The 25,732-nt window shown below is 35.5% G+C and overlaps 1 protein-coding gene across 4 annotated transcripts in view; it reads right to left on the bottom strand.

Annotated features, from left to right (window-relative positions):
- Positions 1-19,334, bottom strand: part of OtopLa (proton channel otopetrin-like a) — a 106,783-nt gene extending 87,449 nt beyond the window's left edge. For all 4 annotated transcript variants that reach the window (XM_089631710.1, XM_089631712.1, XM_089631709.1 and 1 more), the window contains exon 1: positions 18,898-19,334. The gene's annotated coding sequence lies outside the window, so the exon portion shown is untranslated. The remainder of the gene's footprint in view (positions 1-18,897) is intronic.
- Between the last annotated feature and the right edge of the window lie 6,398 nt (positions 19,335-25,732).

Below are 25,732 nucleotides of genomic sequence, written 5' to 3' on the forward strand. Positions count from 1 at the left end.
AGAGCAGGCTCTTCCACTGCACTTGGGACAGCGGTTGGAGCAGCATCGGCAGGGCGGGCGGTACGAGCTACTCCCACCCAGAGGAACATCGCATCAGCCGCCCTTGGTAGGGCAATCTCTTCAGCTGCAGTCGATGCAGCATCAGCAGCCAAGCAGTAGCTGCTGGGAGCTGCCTACATCAGAGCAGCCAGTCAACTTAGCAGAGCAACGCGACGGGCAACAGTGGCCAGAGTCGCAGGGCCGATTCCAGGGACCAACACCTGCTATAACTGAAGACCGTCTCGCGGAATCAATTGGTAAGGCAATGTCTTTATATAATACCAGGCCCAAAGTTAATGATCTTCCCACATTTAACGGCAATCCAATTGAATGGATTGCGTTCAAATTAATATGCCATCATACCACAGACTTCTTAAAAGTATCTGACAGCAAAAATTTATATACATTACAAAAAGCGTTAAAAGGAGAGGCGCGTGACGCGGTTTCTTCCCTTCTTATAATTTTTGGCGCAAAATCATCACCTTGTTCGGCGCAATTCGTAAAAAATAAAAACGCGGATCAATTTTTATCTCAGTATCCCCAGGCCGTCAAAGCAATAAAAACAAAACATTACATGAACGACTATTTAGATAGTGTAAATTCAGTAGAAAGTGCGAAGAAATTAATACTAGATATTACATACATACATGCTCAAGGCGGGTTTAAGGGTGGAGGTGAATGCGAAATTACCTACTACAACCATTTAGTCAGTCAGTAAGATATACATTTTTTACGGAATTTCTAGTTTTAAGACATTACCTACTACACAATTTTTAGTCATAAGATTTACATTTTTTACGGAATTTCTAGTTTTAAGACATTACCTACTACACAATTTTTTAGTCATAAGAGTTACATTTTTTACGGAATTTCTTGTTTAAAGACATTACCTACTACACAATTTTTAGTCATAAGATTTACATATTCCACGGAATTTCTAGTTTTAAAAGCAGCATAAATATTTGTATTTTAGACATTTTAATAAATTTAACTGGTAATTTTCGTAGACATGCAGTAGGTACCTAATAAAGATAACAGTCGCATTCTTAGCCTATTTTGTGAAGTACTTCACGGGAGGAGGTATGTATCTTCCAGAATGCGACTATTACATATTGCTCAGTAAAGTTTAACCTTCAAGCCAGTTCCCACAGTTCGTATTTTCAAGTTTAGTGTAGTTTCCCACATTTGCAGATTCGACCCTACAATAAAACAATTCATTGGCCTGGTATTTTTATAAACATATTGCCTTGTTTGTATCATTTATGATTTAAGAATTGGTGACATTTTACTGCAAGCGGCGGCAGCTTTCAAATAGAGCTGTTCGCCTTCGATTTTATGATGACCCTAGTTAAACCATTATGCCTAAAAATATTTGCCAATACCTTTCCCACCCCTGTCCCATAGTAATAAAAACCCCAAATAAAGTTTCATCTCCCTCAAAATAATTCCTTTAAAATATTTCTATTGTTTAAGTCACGTTTGTATCATTAAGAATAGTTAAGTGCATTTTATTTTATGTTAAGAATGTTGTTTGCCAACGAGCGGGTGGAACATCTTTATTTTGGTAAAATGTCCTTCAGAATTTAGTTTAAATACAGATACCTCCCAGAAAAAGGACAGTATTAGAGTGTTGCTATAACTGGTAGGTACATGCGTACCTAGGCAGTCAGCCGTGAGATAATTACTAGGTTTATGTAAACCTAGGGAAAACTGAAGAATAGAGGAAACTAGACCTTTATTTCTTTCAGTTTAAGTTTTAGCAGAGGAAAATAAGATCCTCTGCAATTATATTGTGAATTAATAAATTTATATGTCAAGAAGAATAAGTGTTTTCCTGCATTCCATCTGACGGCGTGTTCTCGTACCACGATAGCAGAAACAGTAACAGTTTTCAGTTTGGTAATCGTTTATTGACTAACGTGAATTAATACAAAGATGATGCCACAAATCTGAACCCATTTACTACGGCCTGCGATTACTGTAACAGTTTTCAGTTTGGTAATCGTTTATTGGCTAACGTGAATTGATACAAAGATGATGCCACAAATCTGAGCCCCTTTACTACAGCCTGCAATTACTACAAAAGGTTAAATTTTGGCAATAATTATTGACTAAAGTGGATTAATACAAATTTTGAAGGTACTTTACAGTGTTTAGATGTAAATCAAGAAAAAAATAAGTCCTTATTAGAACGCATAGTTTAAGTTACATAAAATAAATATTGTGCATAATACAATAAAATGAAAGTGTATGTAAAGCAAATAATGTTAATGTACTCCTTATTTAGTAAATATTCAAGTAAATTGCGTAAACCTGATAATTATCACATAAATGACATCGTATTTTTACCTTAGAAGGCAATGGAATATAGAACAAACACGTAAAAAAGGTAGCTTCATTATAACACGTCGGTGGTATAAAACATTAACAATAATGGTATTCCTTTTAAGGTGTGGCTTAAGAAAAATAAGTAAAACAAAAGCCCTTTAAAAAAATTAAACTTAATATGTACATACGTTTTATAATGTGATCATAAACAAAGGTGTTTGAATGATGAAAACTTGGAACAGGTTTGCGTATTTGGAAAGTATGTTTAAGAGAGATGCAAAGGCTGATATTGAAAATCGAGGTATATTGAAAGAATGGTACATGCAGAAGACTCCATTTAATGGAGAACAACGTGGCTGGTGCTAGCAAAAACATGTCCAAAGGAGCGAAGCCAGCAGTCCTCAATGGAGTATTGAGGTGAATATTCCCTGAGGCGAATATGTAGTAAAACCATGTGTGACCGTGTGAATAATGTGAAGATTCGCAAAGAATGCTAGTCTAATGAGTAAGATTAAGAAAGGAACGATTATATGGTGTTGGCATGTAAAGCGAATTAACGAAGGGAATAGTGTAAGGATAATATATTACTCGAATGTGACTGGTAGAAGAATTAGGAGATCCCCGAAGAAGACATATCACGATCAAGTGAACCTATTACTTGAATCGGGCCATGTCAAGAGTCACAATAACAGAAGAGTACGTATCAGACGATGTATGAATGTGAATAAAGGAAGGAGTGTGTTCCAAGAACTCTCTGATTACTCCTGTGAAGAAATAGCGTGATTGTTAATTAGCTAGTTATTTAGAACAAACTCATATAAGTATTTTTGTTTTGATTACACATGTCTATTACCCACATACAAGAAAATTTACATTTAAAATCCTTGCATGATACCATTATTATGTATAATATCGTGCCAATCAGAACAAATAAAATAATTTAAACGATTTAAAAAACTAACTAAAAACACAAGTAAATATAAAAAACAAAAAAGCAAAAGATATAGTAAATAGGTACCAACCAAAGTAAGAATTGTGGCTCCCATATCAGGCAACAAGAGTACCTCTTTTCCGATAAGGTATACATGACCAATAATACCCTCAAATCTAATATTTTGTAAAATATATGTGAATAAACATAACTCATTAAAAATTTTGTCACCCTGAAATTTATCAATTAATCATTGGGAGTGTATTGCGTTGTGACTTGTTTCAGAATCGACACACTTTAGCGCAATAAAAAAATAAAAAAATAGGTATATCAATGTTGCCTTTCACTCTTGTATCAAATAAGTATAAAATACGTCCAAAACATAATCATCATTGCATTGCATTCATATTCGATTCGTTTTCACTCGCATCCCCCTACCCTTCTTAAAGCTCTTGGCGATGATGCTTATCTCAAAACGAAGGCAAGGATGACGTCACCACCCGTAATTCCAGAATATTATCCATCCTATCAGCTTCCTGCACTTCCCTTCCTGCTTTAAATATTCAGTACATTCACCCTCTCCGAGACTACTTGATCCACAGAGGCTTCAAAATCTTAAATACAGCGAATTTTCGAATCCGCGCACAACTAAAATATAATCACGCCGGAAAAGGGAACTGCTCATTGTTCACATTTAATTGTGACGATTGTTTGTAAGTTGAAGCATTTTGCTGAGTGAGTCTTCAATTTGAAAGGAGTAAGAAAGTACAGTAAGGGTGCAAAACTTAAGCCTCTGATGCAATTGGAGGGCAGCGATAACATTACGTCTCCTGCAGCAGTAAGGCTGTGTAACGAATGGCTTGTATTTAAGTGATGCAATTAGTTACAGCTTATACGGTAAATTTAAGTTACTAGCATACGGAAGTTCATAATTAAATACCTACAAGCGCCAAGTATACCTACATATTATGCTCATTCTCTATTATTAATCTTACAAAACTTAACTCTGCTAACTTCCTCAAAGTTTTCTGAAGCGAAATATTTTCAAAAACGATGTAAGTGGAGAAACTGTCTTGCCATTATGTACCAAGGTATGCAGAGAATATGAAAAGTCAGACATATATTCTTTTCACTTTCAAGTTTATACATTATTCCGAGTCTTGACAAAATATTTGTTACTTTAATTACTAATTGGTTTTGTTATAAGCTATTTGAAGATAGTTACTAGGTATTCCAGTAAATAATTAACATTTGTTATTTATGAAAGATGCTAAATTGATAATTTTTTAAAAGAAATGTTTAAATGATTTTATGAACTTACTTCCTGTATAATCAAAATTGTCAGTGCGTGAAGCGAAATATTACCGCGTAAAATTATTCACGTTCAATGAAATCAAAGTTGTTTTAATATTTTAGAAATTGGAATTGATTTTGTGAATTCAGACCAGCGATAAAGTAAGTACCTACCTGTATTCAAAATTTATTATATTTTATTTTATTATATTTGTAAACTTCCATTTAACAATAACAAAAAAATATTATGTTATAAATAAAATTGACAATATTTTTTTTGCTGTGGCAATGATCCAGAGGCAAATATTTTATAAATACTTCCAACTTCACATTCACAAATCCTACAATTATAGTATCCCATGATTTTCCAAGGGTCTGCGGTAGTATAATCAGTTCAACCATCGGTCGGTGGCCGAGTTGACATCGCGTTTGGGTCGCACCCAGGCGTAGTGTGTTCAATTGCAGTTTCCCAGGCAGTGTCTTAGGCCTGGTTTTATTCCTGATATATATTATTGATCTGTGTAATCTAAACTGTCACAGCTCAGTCATTAGTTTCGCAGATAATACATTTCTTCTCTTCCACGGAAAGCCGAGGGAGACTGTATTCGAAAAAGCTGAAGTAGGGATGAATAGGGTAAAAAAATGGCATGATTTAAATCCAGTAACCTTAAATGACACAAAAACTAAATATATTAAATTTAAAATCCATAATAAACTTACAGATAACCTAAATACAAACCTAAACATGCCCAAAATTGTTTAAAAGTGAACCACGAAGATCTTTACAACTGCCAAAAATTGTTTAAAAGTGAACAAAGAAGATCCTTGCAACTACCCAAAATTGAATGAAAATCAAATGATAAAGTACCTAGGAATAATTATTGATCAAAATCTAAATTGAAACTCCCAAGATGGGGAAGTTCCATTCTAAAACCAGTCTTCACAACACAAAAGGCTAAATTTTAAAATTATACTTAGAATACCCATCAGAACCCCTAAAGACTATGTTTTTAATTCCTTAAATGTAATGTCTCTGAAGCAATTATTTTCAAAAGATATTTTAATTTATGCATTCAAAAACCAGGATAACCTTGCACACACAAACTCGAGTCAATTCACAAGATCCTGATGACAACATACATTTAACCAACCTACAACTAAAACGACTTTCGTGTAAAGAAATTTGCAATATTTCTCCATAAAACTATTTAATATCCTCCCTCTTGCAATAAAAACCATTAAATAAAATAACCGACTTTCAAAGAAGTATTAATACATGGATTATGGAGACGGGAAGGAAGAATATAGATAAAATTTTGCAACCTAACAAAGATTAACCTTATATTATGTTTTTCTTTTGTATGTTTTACCACCATAGATTGTTCTCGTATAATGTTATGTTTTTCTTTTGTATGTTTTACCACCATACATTGTTCTTGTATAATGTTATGTTTTTCTTTTGTATGTTTTATTACTATACATTTTTCTTGTATAATGTTATGTTTTTCTTTTGTATATTTAGACACTATACATTTTTCTTGTATAATGTTATGTTTTTCTTTTGTATGTTTTACCACTGTACATTTTTCTTGTAGGTATTATGTTGTTTTCTTCTATTATTTCGCTTGATAATTTACCTCTTATATATTTTGAATGCTTACAAAATTACGTAAAAAAAGTTAACGTACTAAAAAACTTGACCAAATTTATAATTTATAATTCACGCAAATTACCATGTACCATGTGACCTCGGAACTTTGGTACCCCAGTAAGGTCACATTCATTTCAACAAATTTAAAAAATAAATAAACATACATTTATTCACAAAGTCCTCCATCATAACACAAGCAACATTTTCCGCTTACTGTAATGGTAGTAGGAGATTTTCAATTATTGTCAAGTTATTAGTAACCCGGAAATGTTTGTCTTTCTTTTAAAAAAATAATAATAATATAATTAAAATTCTTCCCCGCAGACGCAGAAGCTGTTAGTTGTTGATTATTAGATTAAAAAGCCATTGTTTCCAATAAAACAGGTTATGAGCCACTTGTCTATGCGAAGTATGCATTATTATCATTAAAAAAACAGCGTAACAGAACGTGTTTGCTGACTTTTTCTTATTATTCTTTTCTGAGATATTCATAAATCGCCATTTGAATGACAAACAAAATCCTTTCCAGAATTGAAAGTTATTTTTCTAGAAGTAAAATTCCCAATATGTTGAACGGAATGCGGGCGTTCTACAAATAAAAATAATAACTCGTTTTCTTTAGATTATTTTCTTGCTATTCTTAAGGAGAGACTATTCAACTTTCTTTATTATTTTTGTACATTTCTGCAAAATGTTTTTAGAATAAATCAACAATTCCTCTTTATTGAAATTATCAAATACATATAATGTTATTAAAGTTTTAAAGAGGAACAACAAATTCCTGTGATTTTTTCAACTTATTAAATAAAATATACAAACAAATAAATGAAATATTTTATTTAACCGAAAGCCCTCGATACACACTGGATGAAACATAAAATTTTCTACTTGATAACGTAATAGGTAACTGGTACGTTTTATCCCGAGCGAAAAAAATTCAAAGTGTACAATTTGCGTGTTACCATTTTCACGAAAGCTTGCATGTTATCCTAATTGCAAGGGTTTTATTATTATGTACGTGTGTACTACTTCAGCAGGTACCTACCGTAATAACCAACCAGCCGAATGCACACAATGGTGCGTTCGACACTCCCCCCCACCCGCTCCACACGGAGGGTTGATTCTTGCACCCCCACCCCCACTCCCACCCGCCCATAGCGGTGGTGGTTTCCCTTAGTTACCGCACACCCGAGTAGGGAACACCCCCCAGACAAAGGGTTCCCCGGAACAGGCGCGATCGAACTTCCTCCCACTTTACCACCCGTTTGCCGCTGTCACCGCGGAACTTCGCAACAAAAGCGCGCCAAACTCCCTTTGTTTTGTTTTGCGTCTTAAATGTTGAATATGTTTTTAATGCTTTGTTTTAGATCCATTGTGGCTTCTCTGTGTTAAAAAAACTCTTTTTTTTTAAATTATACGCTTTTATGATGCCAGGAAATTTCTGGTTGCGTTTTTTTTACATCATTAAAAATGATTCATAAATCGAGCTATAAAGCAGAAAATAAGCAGTCACAGCTCTGGCGTACAGTTCTGGTTTCATTAAATTTGTATAGCTATTTATTTCTTGAATTCGTAGGTCAATTACTATCGCTCGTAATGAGTGTAAAAAAAGACAAGACAGATTATAATAACTGTCACAACGATACGTTTAATATCATATTGTTGTTTGGAATGATTTGATGGGTCAATATTTGAAGCAGTCTTCAAATATTGACCCATCAAAAGTTTTCAAAAGTTTTGTTTAATGCTCCGTTTCTTTGAGAACATCCAGTTTATTCATTTGCCAGACATGCAAACGTTTATAAAAAAAATACCTAGAGAATCCACTTAATCAGGAAATAATAGATCATATTCGAAGTCACTTGAAAAGATAAACAGTATTTATATATTTAAGATTTTTCAGGCCCAGCTGGGCTTTTACGTGTTTATTTTTTAAGACAAAAACTTCTAAATGAGCACAACATAAAAACAAAATACTTTATTATGGAATATGGAAAAATGGTGGATAAAGAATAAAACGTTATTTCATGAACAAATTTTTATGTCTGATTTTATTGGGAAAGTTGAACTTTAAACTCAAAGTTTATGTTGTTTTATGGACTTACTTCCAAATTTAAGTACTAAGTCTATGATATTATATAATTAAATTATGCCACGAATTTATTAACGGTTTCCAAAATAGAAATATGTTTACTTAATATTTTACTTTCCAAGATCATACGCATCAAACACGTGTAGGTATATGGATATGATATGGTTCGTTGTAAGTCTCTAACTTTAAGCCAGTAGTTAAAAGCCTTAGTAATAGTTGAAGATAATATTATTAATTCTGAATTTGAGATATGAGATTGAAAAAATGACATAAAATAATTAAGTCCCAATGGCGATTTAGTTGAGGCGTTGTGCCGTTAGGAAAGAGATACTGGCTTGATTCCCAGTTGAAACTGTATCCTTTTATTTTTCTGTGTCTTGATTTCTTTAAGGTTTTGTTTAGATTTATTTGTATTACTTCTTCAAAGTATTAATAACGATATTCATTGTCATGGACATGAATTTGCCGGTAAAATGAAACTGTACGATTAGTATATCCAGTAAAAAATTAAAGTAATTCAATTACGAAGATTTGAGTCGTGTTGCAATTATTTCAGTTTGTCATTAATTGGGGTCCAACTGGATTCCCAGATGAGATATGACCTCCGCCTCCAGTTCATCATCATTAGTAAAGTTGGTTGCCAGCACGAATCGATCGTTAACGTTCAGAACGTCATTATAGCTGTATAAATATTCGTATTTATACCGATTATGTCACTCGTAAACACTATTCCAAATAGTTGAGCGTGATGCGATGGATTATTTCAACGGATTGCGATACAGTGCCGCAATTTTAATGAAACGAAATTAAATTTATAATGAACCATTAATAATGGTAAGGTACTCTAATATTATGCAGTTTACTACGGGTATTTGAAAGGTCCACTCTTGAACTGTGCGTAGTTATTAAAACCCGTTACTTTTGAAGCACCAACTTGAACTTTCCAAAGTTGGCTCATTTGAAGGAGAGTTTATAATTTTAATTTCGCATAGCCCGCTGCGAGTGGCCACTAATATATTTGTCGGATAAATCATATAAAAATGGTTCAAATTATCCCGTAATAATGTTGATGATGCAATATTATGTAGTGATATTATTGACACATAATGTAATCAATATCGCGCTTTGAAGAGACAAAAGATCAAATTAATACATATTTTTATTTATTACTAGGTGATGAATAAAAGTTGGTATCCATTACTATGTGATGAATTAAATAAGGTATCCATTACTATATGATGAACAAAATTAGGTAAAATTAGAAAAAAATAGGCTTTTACTATGTGATGAATAAAATTGTTTTGTGTGTTTCGAATTGTTACTAATAAAAAATGTCTTTAACTGGCTGCGAAATAATTGGCAACGCTGCATTTTGGCAGACTGACACAAGAAGTCTTGAAAAAGTTTGATTAATTCTGACATTTTTTAATATACTGTTACCGCGTAAATTTAATAAAAATTCCGTGAAAGTGATATTTTAATGCCATATGCATATGTAGGTAAATATAAATCCAACATAACTAACAAACGATGAATCCAAAATAGAATTTCTTTTATGTTATTGTCTCGGAATTATTATTATATTTTTGTCTGGACGAGATAAAAAGTGATGTAACAATTTTTTTGCAGATTCCCTAAATTCAAAAATTTCGTATTTCAAAAATTTTTGAATTTTGGAGAGTTATTTTTGTTAATTTTTTACGTGGTTAACATTAAAATATTCTAATTCATAAAGATTTTATCTAGTTTCTAAAAATGGTTTACTTTTATGACATCTTCAAAAAAGAAGACATATGTAGCACATCTAAAATACCTAGGAAATATTCCGAAATTCGATGAGAAATTTTAAGCTTATACATTAGATAAACAACCTTCTTTGGCTGTGTAAACAATTTATTTATCTTTCCATGAAATATTTTATGGCGTTAAGTGTCAGTTAATATTAGTAAGGATTTAACATAGACGGTTGTTTATCAATTGTATAAAATATGCATCACATTTATGAGTAAGGCTGTTAGTATTTTTATGGTAAGTGTAATATTTACTCACATTGGCAAGCACTTCAAAGTAATGTCAAATCATGTGTTTTTGGTATAAAATTCGATCGCTTACAAATCTTTTAGAGGCTTTAATTAAATACTGCTAGTAAACACATATTGGCCTTTGAAATAACCAATAATTTTTTTAAGCCCAGAAAAAAAATAAGTATCAAGCCCATGAAAACTTCTATAAATATCGAAATCTTCTACTTCCGAACCCCTTTTCGGTTATGGTTTTATTGTATGATGTGACAAATTAAGTTCCTCAGAAAATAATCATAAAAAAATTAAATATTTGTGCCTAAATAAAACAAAACACACTTTTTGGCAATGTTTTTTTCTTGCATAAATTAAAACAGGCGTCTGATTTTGATCGGGAATTTAAATCTTATCGCCATCTACGCAGTGCATCGCCTCGATTTCGTCTAGCGACCAACCTTCTAATAATTAATAGACATTTTGAACGTAAACGTACATACGGCATAAATGAGAATTAAGTCATTTACGAACTCATTACTAAAGTTACCAAATAAATATTATTTCTCAGGCAAACTTACAGCCGCCCAAATAAGGCGACCCGGCACTGGAATCAACGAAATTTTTAATTGGCAATTTCACGTTGTGTGGGATGTAATGTTAATTATTAATTTGAAAGGAAGCGGAAATGGGAGGTCTCTATTTGGTTAGAAGTCGACAGAGTGTTGTTGTGTTAGTGTTGACAGAGTGTAGAATTTCAAGGTCGTTTAGGCCTAGCTAAATTCTTCTAAAGTATACAGCAAATTAAATCAATTAATAACTAAAGTTCAGTAAATCTTCTTGGAATTATCAGAAACAGAACCGACTAGTATTTAAAAAAAACATCGCTATAGAAACTGCTTATTTATTTACTAACGGACTTATGTCCAATTGTGCAATACAGAGTAGTAAGAGATGAAAAATGATGTTCATTGTTTACCTCGCCATTATTTAGTGTGTAAGAAAGAGCTGCAGCATTATTGTGATAAGGAACGAAAGCTTATTGTCTTTTTTGTGCCTTTGCCGCGCCGTAACCGTGAAAATGAATGTAGGTATTAGTTGCTTGCAACAGGTAAAAGATTAAGTGTAGTCACACATTCCTCGCTTCATCCACATTCAAACATCAAACCGCTTAGTACTCTAACCAATTAGTTGCCTGCAACGGGCAAAACAGCTAGTATCTTTAAAAGGCATACAGAAGAGTCCGTGATGGTATACGTCTATCTCCTAAGGATAACACCCAGCAACACCGGGTACACGTCAGCAAACATTTTAATATTTAGCTAGGACTCAACGGCTTCCGTGGTCGAAGGGGTAAGGCTCTCGACTAGCAAGCTGGAGGTTGCGGGCTCAAATCCCGGCGTGCCCAAGTAATATTTAGCTAGGACTCAACGGCTTCCGTGGTCGAAGGGGTAAGGCTCTCGACTAGCAAGCTGGAGGTTGCGGGCTCAAATCCCGGCGTGCCCAAGTAATATTTAGCTAGGACTCAACGGCTTCCGTGGTCGAAGGGGTAAGGCTCTCGACTAGCAAGCTGGAGGTTGCGGGCTCAAATCCCGGCGTGCCCAAGTAATATTTAGCTAGGACTCAACGGCTTCCGTGGTCGAAGGGGTAAGGCTCTCGACTAGCAAGCTGGAGGTTGCGGGCTCAAATCCCGGCGTGCGCAAGTAATATTTAGCTAGGACTCAACGGCTTCCGTGGTCGAAGGGGTAAGGCTCTCGACTAGCAAGCTGGAGGTTGCGGGCTCAAATCCCGGCGTGCCCAAGTAATATTTAGCTAGGACTCAACGGCTTCCGTGGTCGAAGGGGTAAGGCTCTCGACTAGCAAGCTGGAGGTTGCGGGCTCAAATCCCGGCGTGCCCAAGTAATATTTAGCTAGGACTCAACGGCTTCCGTGGTCGAAGGGGTAAGGCTCTCGACTAGCAAGCTGGAGGTTGCGGGCTCAAATCCCGGCGTGCGCAAGTAATATTTAGCTAGGACTCAACGGCTTCCGTGGTCGAAGGGGTAAGGCTCTCGACTAGCAAGCTGGAGGTTGCGGGCTCAAATCCCGGCGTGCGCAAGTAATATTTAGCTAGGACTCAACGGCTTCCGTGGTCGAAGGGGTAAGGCTCTCGACTAGCAAGCTGGAGGTTGCGGGCTCAAATCCCGGCGTGCCCAAGTAATATTTAGCTAGGACTCAACGGCTTCCGTGGTCGAAGGGGTAAGGCTCTCGACTAGCAAGCTGGAGGTTGCGGGCTCAAATCCCGGCGTGCCCAAGTAATATTTAGCTAGGACTCAACGGCTTCCGTGGTCGAAGGGGTAAGGCTCTCGACTAGCAAGCTGGAGGTTGCGGGCTCAAATCCCGGCGTGCCTAAGTAATATTTAGCTAGGACTCAACGGCTTCCGTGGTCGAAGGGGTAAGGCTCTCGACTAGCAAGCTGGAGGTTGCGGGCTCAAATCCCGGCGTGCCCAAGTAATATTTAGCTAGGACTCAACGGCTTCCGTGGTCGAAGGGGTAAGGCTCTCGACTAGCAAGCTGGAGGTTGCGGGCTCAAATCCCGGCGTGCCCAAGTAATATTTAGCTAGGACTCAACGGCTTCCGTGGTCGAAGGGGTAAGGCTCTCGACTAGCAAGCTGGAGGTTGCGGGCTCAAATCCCGGCGTGCCCAAGTAAATTTTGTTTGATTAATTTTGTGTAATTTCACAATTTATTCATCTCTAAACAGTTTAAAACAAAGTCGCTATCCGCGTCTGTCTGTTTGTGCGCTTAGTTCTCCTAAACTCCTGAGTTTGATATCATTTAGAATATAAGGAGTACGAACTAGAATCGATCATTTACGACTAGCTGTAATGACAAAGATTTGTTTTCTTTTGTGATTTGTGTTGTAGGCGGCAGTGCCTACTATTATTTGGATTATTTTAGTATGGCGAATTTGCAGTTGACGGGGTCTATCTTGTGTTTGTATCTAGTAATTAACTAGATAATTTTTTCACATTATTATTATTATTATAGTTTGACGCAGGCATTGTTTTCTCTATGTATAATTGAGGTGAAGGCATACTACTGAAAATCTTGCATAATGCTCGTTAAAAGGTCCGCTAAACAATAGGTAAATTCATTTGATTATTATTAACAAATATTAATAACCAAGGAATCTATTATTACCACAGTGGTTTTGAATTTTGATCACTTTTGAGTCTATTGACCCCATAAAATGGATAATAATTCTTTAAAACATATCACATTGTACCGCCTACGATGATGACGGTAAAAGACATTAGACTGCAAAGTTGTACAATTAATTCAGGATGCATTGTTTCCCAATAATATCGATTACCAAGACTAATATGCGATACGACCTGAATGCCACAATGGACATCCTATGTTCTGTGGTAAGTGGAGACTGTGGACTAGTTGAGGCCTAAAAATACACCGAGACAGTGAGAAAAAAACAAGTCGTCAATCACCCAGCCTACAATTATTTACGAGCCATTTTTATAAAGTTAATTTGATCGAATGTTGGCTGAGATGTTTCTATGTGGGACGAGTGTTTTATTACTTTCCCGTTTCCTTTCATGGAGCCAGTCTTCAGGTCAGTAAACTATTCCGATTTCTTCGTTTTCTCTCATAAAATACGACTTCTAAGACGTTCAATCAGAGATTCAATCCATCTGGTTTTATATACATCTGTCGGCGTATTAACCCTCATGATGGTGACAGCGATAAACTTTTTAACGACAGGCGTCAGTTTGACACGATGCATGTGTCAATTTGATCTGTTGTTGCGGAATTAATTGAATTATTGTTCGTTATTCTATCTACCAAGGCCCACGGAGATTGACAAAAAAACTAATGCGAATTCTTGGCTTGAGGATTGTAAAAACGTTCGAATCGTTGAATGCCTCTCAATATAGGTAACTACCAACCCACTTCAAGTTTTTTTTTACGATTTGATTATCAGATACGACATTCTTTGTTGCTTACTTATGTAAGACCCGTAAAAACTGATGGGATATTATAATTACAATTTGTAAAAAGTTTATTAGTATGTACCTACATAATCGCTTTTATGTCTTGCACAATCAGTTCTATTATAGAAAATGGCACAAAATTCAAAGCAAATTTGAGTTCATTGAACGAGAATAATATCACACAGGAATATTGGACATTTCACACACCAACCGAAATAAGTATATTTGATGATGACCTGGACACTAAAATGTAAGAATAAATTATTGATACATGGTTTCTTAGAATTGAAAATAAAATTCTAAATTAACAAATAAATAAAACTTAAAAATTGTTATAAATCTTAGGGATGTACATATTTTAGAAATAACTAACGAGGCTTTGTAGTATCTTTGTTTGCTACGTACAACCATAAGATAATTCAAGTAGAACTGGCGAATTGAACCTCAACTTATGGGAAAGGAACGAAGCAACCGCAAATGGCGTGAAACGCCGCTTGTACTTGCTTCGCTCCTTTCCCGTAATTCGTGGCTCGGTTCGCGTTTAGGTTCGCAAATGTATACGTACCATAAGAGAATCTTTTAAGACCTTAACAATCGTGAAATAAAGCAGATAAATATGGCACGAGTCCGTAATGGGCGCTTTACACGATACCATACCTATCCCCATATGAAAACTATATCGGAACTCATTTGAAAAATCCTTGCCTTAACGATCACTTTTTTCATAATTACGATATCATACAGATAGGTGCCATTAGAGAAGAAATAATATTTTGGAACGGCACTAAATCGTGAAAAATGGTAATACCTTGAACATAACCGTAGATTACATTAGGGTCCGACATTTTACTTTGGCGTTGCTACCGACAAGCATCGAAAATACTTTTAATGAAATTCACAATGCCATAAGTAATACACGTTCACGTGCAGTAGTAAAAACATGTTTTTTAATGAACATTTTAAATATAAAATCAAACAAACATGCAACATTTCCATATTTTAGCGACTAAATAAAACGTAGTACTTACTTACAAAAAATTAAAAAGTAATGAATTTATTAATAGTAATTTTATTTCTTAGTCCTCATCACTAGTAGTAGTAGTAAGTCAGTAGGCGGACTTAAGCTATGTCATTTTATTTCGACCTTTTGTGATGAATACGCGGTCTAGTAGAGAGGATACCAATTTTTTTAACAGTTTCAAAAGTATATTTATAGCTACATAAAACGTTTGGAAACGTTTGGTGACTTAGCACAGGTGCCTGAGTTCATTTGGTAAGGTGAGTTCAGGTCTTGGCGCGCGGTTGTGCCAGCCCACCACCTGCGTGGCTGGCCGGATCGGGAGAGGCCGATTTGTGGAGACCCTTTGATTTCTCCAATTGGTCTCTCTCGACCCATGACTTGTACTGCAGCGGGAGGGGTGGATTCATACGTCAGTCACTGCCCCCTAGATTCCTACCCACTCCTCATACCCTTTTCCTTCTCAGAACTTCATCTCCTTCATTTCCTTAAAAAGACCCTACACACAGGATTCTCAAATATGAGATGACATAGGCCCTGAGGGAAATTAAATATGAGTGGTAAAAAAAAATTACCAGATCCAATAATGTCCTTAACTGTACTAAAATATAATGCGTCATGAATCCATAATATGAAAAGAGAACCCATATGGAAACTGGACGAAAAAAAGCATCGTGTAAAACGCCCATACGCAATATATGATTTTATTGCAGAACATATATTATATCCTAAATAAATACGGTAGGTACCTAATGTTAATAACTAATAAAGTTCCCTTTCAATATATTACAACTAATCCATGAATTATTGTTCCCACTGACTGTTCCGATCGTCAATATAATATTATCGTACAAAACGTGCAGCATAATTTTTAAGCCGATTATTTTTTATGAATGAAATAAATATTATAAAGAATAATAATAGATCGGGAGAGTTTGTTTGGTGATGTTCATCGTTGCCGTGTTATTCTTTTGTAGTGATTTCCCATAGACAAAGCATAAAGCATGGTGGGATAGTGGTACAACGCAGTGCCACAAAGGGCAGGAAGGATTATAGTGGTAGAACAACAACTAGCTCCGATTGATTCTATCGTGTTAGAGCGATACCTCGCGTTACGTTCAGATTGGGTTGCATCAAATTACGCATTAAAATCAAAATCAAAGCACGCATTAATCATAAGTAATATTTTAATTTAAGGTTAAGGTTAAGGTAATTAAAATTTAAGGTTTTCCTATCGTTTCGCTTGAGTAGCATACAAATAAAAAAATAAATTACTCATTAAAAAAATATAAATGTAAACTACTAAAAAAAATATTTTTTCAATAGAAATATATGTACGCGTAAACAAAACAACCTTAAAAAATACAGTATAATAGCTAAGATTATCAGTGACAGTTTCACTTGATTACATTTTTTGCTTTCTTTATTATTAATATTAATTATTCGCAAAATAAATAAAAACAGTTTTTTGCTTCAAATCAAACATTTCTAGACTTCGTTTGTCAAGCGAATGTAATGCCTATTACCTACAATATAAGGTATACCAAGAATATACACATTTTTAGCTTGTAGCTTCCTCTTAATATATTTTTACTATGTGGAAAACGCTTTATAGTTACAACAGCCGAAGCCAGTGGGACTGTGGCAAATCCAACTGGGATAAGTTGTTATGCGGGGAAGTTGAATATTGAGATGGGGAAGAGGAAATATCTGGCTGTTCAGATCTGGTCACCAAACTTGGCAAGTGTCATTTCAAGCGTTTTGATTCTGAATTGTGGTCTTTTTCTTACAAGATGCAAATTTACCTACTCTTTGATAAAAACCAAAGAAAACATTATTATTACAAATTATTAACACACGCCGAGAGTTGAACTCGCGACATCTAGGTTCGGGTAGTAACAATTACTAGTAAATAATTACCTAGTAAAAATAATAATTCGTTGCAGTATAAAGTGTGTGGGTAGTCTTATAACCTAAATAATCTATTGAGGTGTTTAATAGAAGAAGAAGAAGTCGGGGTCGCCCAAGGAAGGAACAATTGAAATAAATACCAGAGTGGGGCCATGTTAAGAGTCATAATAACAGGAGGGCATGTTTGAGACGACGTATGAATGTAAATTAAGCAAAGACCGAGACGTTTGGCGGTTCATACACTGCCTACCCCTTTAGTTAGTTAGTATTTATAATAATTATAACCTCGATAAAACAATCTGAATGTTATGCCATAGGATCGATCAACTGCAGCATAAATAATATTATCGTCTATTAGTCGTATCGTAAAGTGGCCGTAATCTAGGATACGCCTGTATTCTACCACGAACTAACAAAAAAATAACTAACAACTACAAACTACATACAGGGTCCACTTCCCCCTTACTTCCCTTTGAATAACCCCCCTCACCCCAACTCCCGTGCGGGGGACGTGGAGAAGAGATGTGAATGTGAGATGAACCACTAAACAGAACGCAGACTATTTGGTACAAACTAGAAACAGTACAGAATAACATTAGTCCTGGCGCATGAACGCTGTAAGTTGAGATTCGTCTCGGATAACACGTTTCATAGTCCATCCGTGATCTCCAAATTATCGACTAAAAATTCCTTACCTACATAAATAATAACAACATACGAACTAGAGAAACTAGTATTTATGATTAGACGCTAAGTTATTAAATACTTGTGTTTATAATAATTGATCAGAATAACGAGTCACACCGCTAAATACCATCGTGTTTTTTTCGTAGCATTACAATTATAAGCGATTAATTAAGTTTTTTTGTTGATATTATTAATGAATGTATTATAATTAGATAAACAGTAACACTGTAATCAGTTATGTTCGTGAAAAATTTATTGAAAATACTTACCTATCACGTCTACATGAGTAGGGTGCATTACTGTAAAAAATAATGGTTATTTCGTGCAAAAATACACCAACGAACCGGTAAATATTATTTTTTATTACGTGATTTTCAAATAATTTGGAGACGTTAGCATACTTTCAAAGAAGTAGGGATGTTCGGGTAGCGGGAAGGCATGACACCATCAAGTAAAGCTGTTTTAGCGGGGGATTTCAATAACACGGAATTTATACAAAGTGTGTGGATGTGGATGAAGCAAAGATTATCTCAAAGAACAAAGGTGTATAGTATTATATACTCTCGAAGATATTATACAAATATTTTTTAAATATCCACGATCAATAGTTTTGAATAAAAAATTGTTTACATGCAAGTGTACAAAAAAAGTTTAATTTTACCTACAACCGTTGCCGTGAAGCTAGATAGGAAATAGTTGTTTTCATTGTTATTTATTACCTAATTAATTTCGCGAAAAATGTGGATAGTTAAAAATATTAATTTAATACGATATTCATAACATTTGAACTCGTTGTTTGTAAGATTGGAAAGGATTTTCTATTTTTTTCTGTATACCTACATCACGAATCACAAATTCCAAGGAATAAAAGCAGCATGCAAAAAGCAATAACAATTAATTAGTTATGTAATGACATTGCATAGAAAAAAAACACAAACAGTACTTACGAAATCATTTTGATGCCGTGTCGGTCGGAATAAATAATAATAACAGATTATCAATGAACTGTCGTATCGCGTTCCACCAGTGATCAATTCAAAAGTTCATCAACAAAACAGATAAATTATTCGTACGAATCGTTATAATACCAAACGTCACTCAAAAGTTTATTAGTTTGTGTTTATTATTCACGGAATACTTCCGCTGGAAGCACGCACGCCCGAGAGGAACGAACTTCAAATACTGAAATGTAAACTAACAAATTCTAAATTCACATTCTTGATTATTTATTCATGTCGGGATTTGATAGGTCGCAAAAGAGAATAAAATAACAATCTAATGGGACGCGTTCCCCGACTCAATCTTGACTGGCAAGCAAATAATACTGAATACTTCAGTCAGCACGGAGTTAAAAAGCGTGTGCAACAATACAATCCTCACGGAGCTGCCGCGGTGGACTGAAAAATAAATCCCGTTGCATTGCTCGGTGTTCAACACATCGGCGATGCAGCTAGAAGGTAGCAGCAGTAGGCAGCTTGAGCTTACAATGAGTCGAATAAGACCCGCCTTCGGGGTATTGGAGAGAGACTCATATACCGGACACTTTACTCGTCTCTGGTACCCAAAGACCCCATGAAAAAAACTCTGCCTATTTCAAGGAATATATTATAATATGTCAGGAGTTGCGTCGAGATTATGTACCAGGCCAGTTTAGAGTATAGTTTAGGGGGAGATGTGCATCCAGTTTCCAGTTAGCTGGCTGTAGCCTTGCACATGGGGCCGATGTTTACAAAAAAATATCATTATAGCTATAAGGCGTGCTCAAGTGCACGCGGTGGGAATAAATAACACAGTTTGTTTATTTGTTTTAGATTGATTAACAACAGGACTCCAGGCAGGGATTTTTGATATTGGAAAGTATTTTTAGCAGCATAAAAAAATATCATAATAAACATTAGCCTGCGTTGTTATTGCATGTATTGCAGGCAGGCCATTTTATTAAAATATTTAGTTAAAATAATTTCATACATTTAACAGGACGTGAACAGGTAGACTAACCTCATAAATATTCACCAGTAAATAGTATAAAATAAAGTCGCTATCCGCGTCTGTCTGGTTCTGCGCTTACTTCTTCTTAGTTCTTGTTCTACGGTTTTTGATAGGGTTCTCACTATCATTTAGAGAATTTCTTCCGGAAGGACCTGATATTCTTGTGAAATAATGATTTAGAAACCTTCATAACTTTGTTCCACTTATTTATATTAGACCTGATCGGTTCCACCTTCCAACGTGCATCTTCAGATTTGTAACTCTTAATTCGTATTATTACATGAATTCACCTTAATAATAATATATATACATATTTAATTAAATACTTGTAAGGTTACCTCATAATCTAATACCAAATTTTAACAAAATAAACAATGGGGTGTACACGCAATCGTTCCTTCACGGAATGTGAAAAGGTTAATTGTTTTGAATAAGATAAATTATAAAATAAAAAATAAAAAATGCACTACATTATGATTTTATACAATTTAGCTACCGGGGGTTAGTTCTGAAATCAGGATTTTAACAATAACAATAAAAAACTATTAGCTAATTAATATATTTTCATTATCATTCATACTCCTAATTTAATCACTATTCTGGGTTCCTCTGTAGATACTTGCAGGTACAGCAACAAGACAAAAAGTTAGTCTACCGATGTACTAAGTAGGTAATACTATTTTCGTGTCTATGGCAACAATTGAATTTTAAAAAGGTCCATATTAATCATGTTTAAAATTTAACGTCCTGAGTCCCAACCGCGGTTATTTTTTCAAAAGTCAATCTTCAGTCACGGCTAATGACTTCCTAACAAAGGATTCTCCCTAATGTAAAAGCGCTGTATCTAGATACCTACGAGCCACGAGTGCCGAGTACATTTTTATTAACTGCTATGCATATGCAACCCTTTTATGATGATTTTGAATCAACGCAATTGAGAGAGTCTAATAAAAAAACAGGTAGGTATCAATTACCTTCATAATTTCATGTTCCTACCGTTAGATCAAGGTTTCCTCGTATGTATTATTGTAACAATCATACTACGGTTTCAGGCTACAATTCTGTTAAAAATAGATTACACACCATATCATGTAGACTCGTATGCAATGTTAGCTGATGTTTTTTTAATATGCCTATATCGACAGGAAAATATTTTCTGATTAAACGCTTACTGTGATGGTAGTGGGAGATTATTCCTGTTACTGTGGTGGCAGTAGATTTTCAAATATTTTCAGGTTATTCGTAACTTTCTTTAAAAAATACATCTTAGCATATACAGTTTATAGTAATGAGATCACTGTTTAACAGTTTTTTTGATGTTGTTGTTTTTTTTTATTTTTTATTATTTCTTTTAACATATTTGTACCAATGTGTATTATTTCTTCTTGTTAACTTATTTAATCTTATAATTCTTCATTTCTTTCCATATTGTATGTATTATAATGGTGTCAATAACTTTCATGCACGTAAATGGCACATTTGCCGTTAATTCTAAATAAAATAAAATAAAGATTATGACAGTAAAGCAGTTGTACAACATACAGGCTCTCTTTATAATTTTCAAGAACATTGTTATTGCGAGCTTTTGGTAGTAACAATGTGCTTGAAAATTATAAAGAGAGCCTGTATATTGTACAATTGCTTTACTGTCATAATCTTTATTTTATTAATTCTAAATAAAATAAAATAAAGATTATGACAGTAAAGCAGTTGTACAATATTCAGGCTCTCTTTATAATTTTCAAGAACATTGTTACTGCCAAAAGCTCGCAATAAATGCGCAACACTAGAATGGATTCTTCTTTAAGCCTGTGACAGACCACGCTATAAGCGTGCTATATTCTCGTGGGTTGGCCGATTTCAGCATATCGATCGTATCGAGCGATATGCTGGAATAGGCCAAACCATGATGCGGCATAATTGTTATTGTGCACTTAATTTGCTTATATTTATTTACTTAGTATTTACCCATTACTTCTTAGTATTTACCCATTTTTATTCTATCCCTCTTGTCGTTGTCTGTGTGGTCACCCTATGATCGTGGCTGATAAGCCAAAAAAGTTACTTTCTAATACTCATTTAGTCAACTATAAACGCCCAGCTGTAATTTTAATTTGAATATTTGTACTTTTTTTAAATTTTGTAATAATTTTATAGGTTATATGTTCAATATTATACTAAGTTAACGTGTAAAATATTTATTATAATTGCAAAGCTACACATTCGACAAATGAATTTTACTAGTGAGATGAGCGTCTTATGATTTTATTGTAATTCATAAATTTTTAAATAAATAATTAAATAAGTAAATATTATTTCAGCGGAGTTTTGTATCTTTTATATGAATTGTTGTTTTTGGCTTTTGGATCAGTGGCGTAGTAAAATAATCAGAACCCCCGGCTTAAAAGCACTGCTCAACTGATAAAAAGAATGTTCACTCTGAAAAGTCAATGTTTTTACTTGTAGCTAGATTGCGTTTCATCATTTTATTTTATTAAAAATTTATTGTTCATATAGTTCATATAAAACTGAACTTATCACCTGGGCATCTAAAGGTTAATAAGATAGATTTTCTAACTGATTTTTTCTTAAGTAGCACACTTTTTCGTTTTATTCAAGTTTGTTTGTCTAGCCTCTGAGAGCGCACTTGGGGTGTAGGTATTTCACAAAAAAGCGCCACCAGCCCATTCGAGTTACATCTGTTCAGGCAGCAGTTACGCCACTGCTTTTTTATCTCAGTCATAGAGAAAAAAATCAAGTAGGTACCTTTTTGAATTCTGGAGGACTTTAAACTGTTTTTTTAATTACCTCACACAAATGATACCAACCGTCTCGAGCCGGTGAAACTATAGCATCCCTAATTGGGGTATGTTGTGAAGTTGAACGTAGTGGGAAGGGCAAGGAGATAGGTAAGATGAAGGTGGGGAAGTGTTTGGTTACTAAGATCTGATCACCAAACATAGCTAAAACCAATTCAAGCAACTTTTCAATTCCGAATAGTGGTCTTACACCAGGGCGACACTGAGAGTATCTTCCACTCTGGAACGTGCCGAAAATATACTACATGTTATAAGGAATACATTTTGAAATAACACAAATCAATCAAATAAAATTTACTTGCACACGCCCGGAAACGAACCCGCGACCTTCGGATTGCTAGTCGAGAGTCTTATCCCTCGACCACGGAGGGCAGGTAATTATTTACGGGTGACATATTAAATTTTATTGTACAAGATCTCTCTTATTCATTTTCTTATTATATTTTCATTTGTTACCAAAAATCTACCCGCATAAATAATATTACATTCCTGTCCATACAACAAAATAACATGGGAAGATTGCATTTTTGAGAGAAAATATTTTTGGAACATTTACAAGAGACAGATTCCCGATTTAGTTTGTGTATATTTGTATAATAGCTGAGCTGACGTGTCTCCTTGTTCCCCCATCGCGAACTGCACCCCCACTCTCCAACCCACATCCCCCATCCCCCATGTTATCCCCAATTTATGATATTTATTGGAAGAGGGTGACTTTATTCTTTATTACATGCTAATGCGTTTCAACAGTTGGGTGACCTTCAAACTGGTGATAGTTCTTACTTTATGCACGCGAGCCAGAAACTTAGGAAAAGGCGATACAACTCTAATGACGGGGGGTTTGCTCGAAGCTCACATTTAATTAATTCATACGAATTCGTAACAATAGCATATATATTATTTTTAGAGATATATATTTATAAAAAAATTATATTACAGTTAAAATATTTTATGTAAAACGGTTAAAAAAAAAATTAAACGTTTTTTACTATTAAATTATCGGGAAGAACCAGATTTTATTTTTCTAGACGATGAATTAGTCACTTCCCGAGGGATTCCTCTAAAAACATCTGAGATTTTAATAAAATTTTCATGAGAAATAATTCAAATAAACCCCACGGAAAAATAATTTTATAGGCCTGCTGGGGCAAATTTGACCGTAGGTACGCCATTACGCCGGGCCGTGCGCCGAATATTGTTTTTATACGACTTCATCACTTTATTGATTTATTTTTATTTTAGAGATTTGCCAAGGCAAATTCAACCGCAGGTCTGTTCAATACACCATAGCCGCGGGTCGCTTATTTTTGTGCATGGCTTCTTCACTTACGTCGTCTCGTCTTAACAGTCTCACAGTACAAAAATAATTTAGTACATAGAATTGTTTGCCTGTGCTATGGATTCGAACAGACTATTGGGGCGCTCGCGCTGTGGCACCTTTTGTTATCTTTGCGTGGACAAAATATGGCATGATAAAAGTGCCTTATGGCGTGGCGTAATAAAATAACTACTTTTGCCGACCTGTTTTTGCAAATATAAATCAATATTGTTATCAAAATCGTTTTTTTTTATATTTACTCCACACAGGAGGCCCTGAAGAAAATAATTTCCCTCAGGGCCTATGTCATCTTTGGGGATGCTGTGTGGAGGGTCTTTTTGTGGAGAGGAAGGAGTGAACATGGGTCTTGAAGAGTCCCATGTTGTAGGAGGGAGGAAACACAGAGGCCGGCAGTTCGTTCCACAGCCGAGCTGTACTTAGGAACTGAACTTAAGAACGAATCGTAGAAGCGACCCGTTCTCATCTGACAAGTGTCAACTGTGTACAAATGTTGGGCGCGCGTTTGGCGTGTATCCCGACTATGCACCGGTGCCGAAGGGATCAATGACGCTAGTTCCTCAGAGCATCTTCCATTGTAATACCGATAGAACAAGGACAGCATACCTACCTGACGCCTGTGCTCTAAAGATTGCAGTCCGTTTGTTAAGATTGGGGAATCTATCAAACGGACCGCCCGTTTCTGCACAGAGTCAAGGGTTTTTTTCAGGTATTTTGGGGCTCCAGACCAGAGATGGCTGCCAAATTCGACAGTAGGACGCACTTGCGATTTGTACAGGGTGAGCAGTTGTGTACTATTAAAGTATCTGCGGGCCCTGTATAGTACGCCCAGCTTCTGAGAGGCCAACTTTACTCTGGCTTCGATGGAGCCCCCGTACCTGAGCTGGTCACTTATAGTTACACCAAGCATATCAATGGAAGGCCTGTTCGGAAGATTGCTTCCGTTGAAGGAGACTAGATTATCATTTGGATCCCTTTTAGACGTAATCAGACAGGATTGGGTCTTTGAAACATTAAATTTTTGGAGTTTGTGTGCCCTTTGGGGGCTTATCAAACAAAAAGCTATCATGAACTGTACTGTCATCCGCGTAACAATGAATCGGTGCACATGTCAAAAGGTCATTGATGTGCAACAAAAACAAAGTCGGAGACAGAACCGATCCCTGTGGGACGCCAGCATTTATGGAGTGCGAGGAAGAGGTGAAACCGTCAGCAACCGCCTGAATCGACCTATCCCTTAAAAAGTCAGCAATCCACGTACACAGGGATGCGGGAAGTCTGTAAGAATGCAATTTGTTGACAAGTCCTCGGTGCCAGACCCGGTCAAAGGCCTTGGATATGTCTAGTGCGACCGTTTGGGTCTCACCGTGACGTTCCAGGCACCGCCCCCAAACATGCGTCACATACGCGAGAAGATCACCGCACGAGCGGTTCCGCCGGAATCCGTATTGACGGTCGTTGATAATTTTGTTCTTCTCGAGGTATGTGAGCAGTTTGTCGTTGATCACACGTTCCATCACTTTGGACAGAACTGATGTGATCGCTATGGGGCGGTAGTTGACCGGGTTGGAGCGGTCACCTTTCTTGGGAATAGGGTGAATTACCGCTTTTTTCCAACCAGAGGGCACAGTGCCACAC

Source organism: Hesperophylax consimilis, chromosome 5 (assembly GCF_061612785.1).
Source record: "Hesperophylax consimilis isolate HC1 chromosome 5, BYU_Hcon_1.0, whole genome shotgun sequence".
NCBI lineage: Eukaryota > Metazoa > Arthropoda > Insecta > Trichoptera > Limnephilidae > Hesperophylax > Hesperophylax consimilis.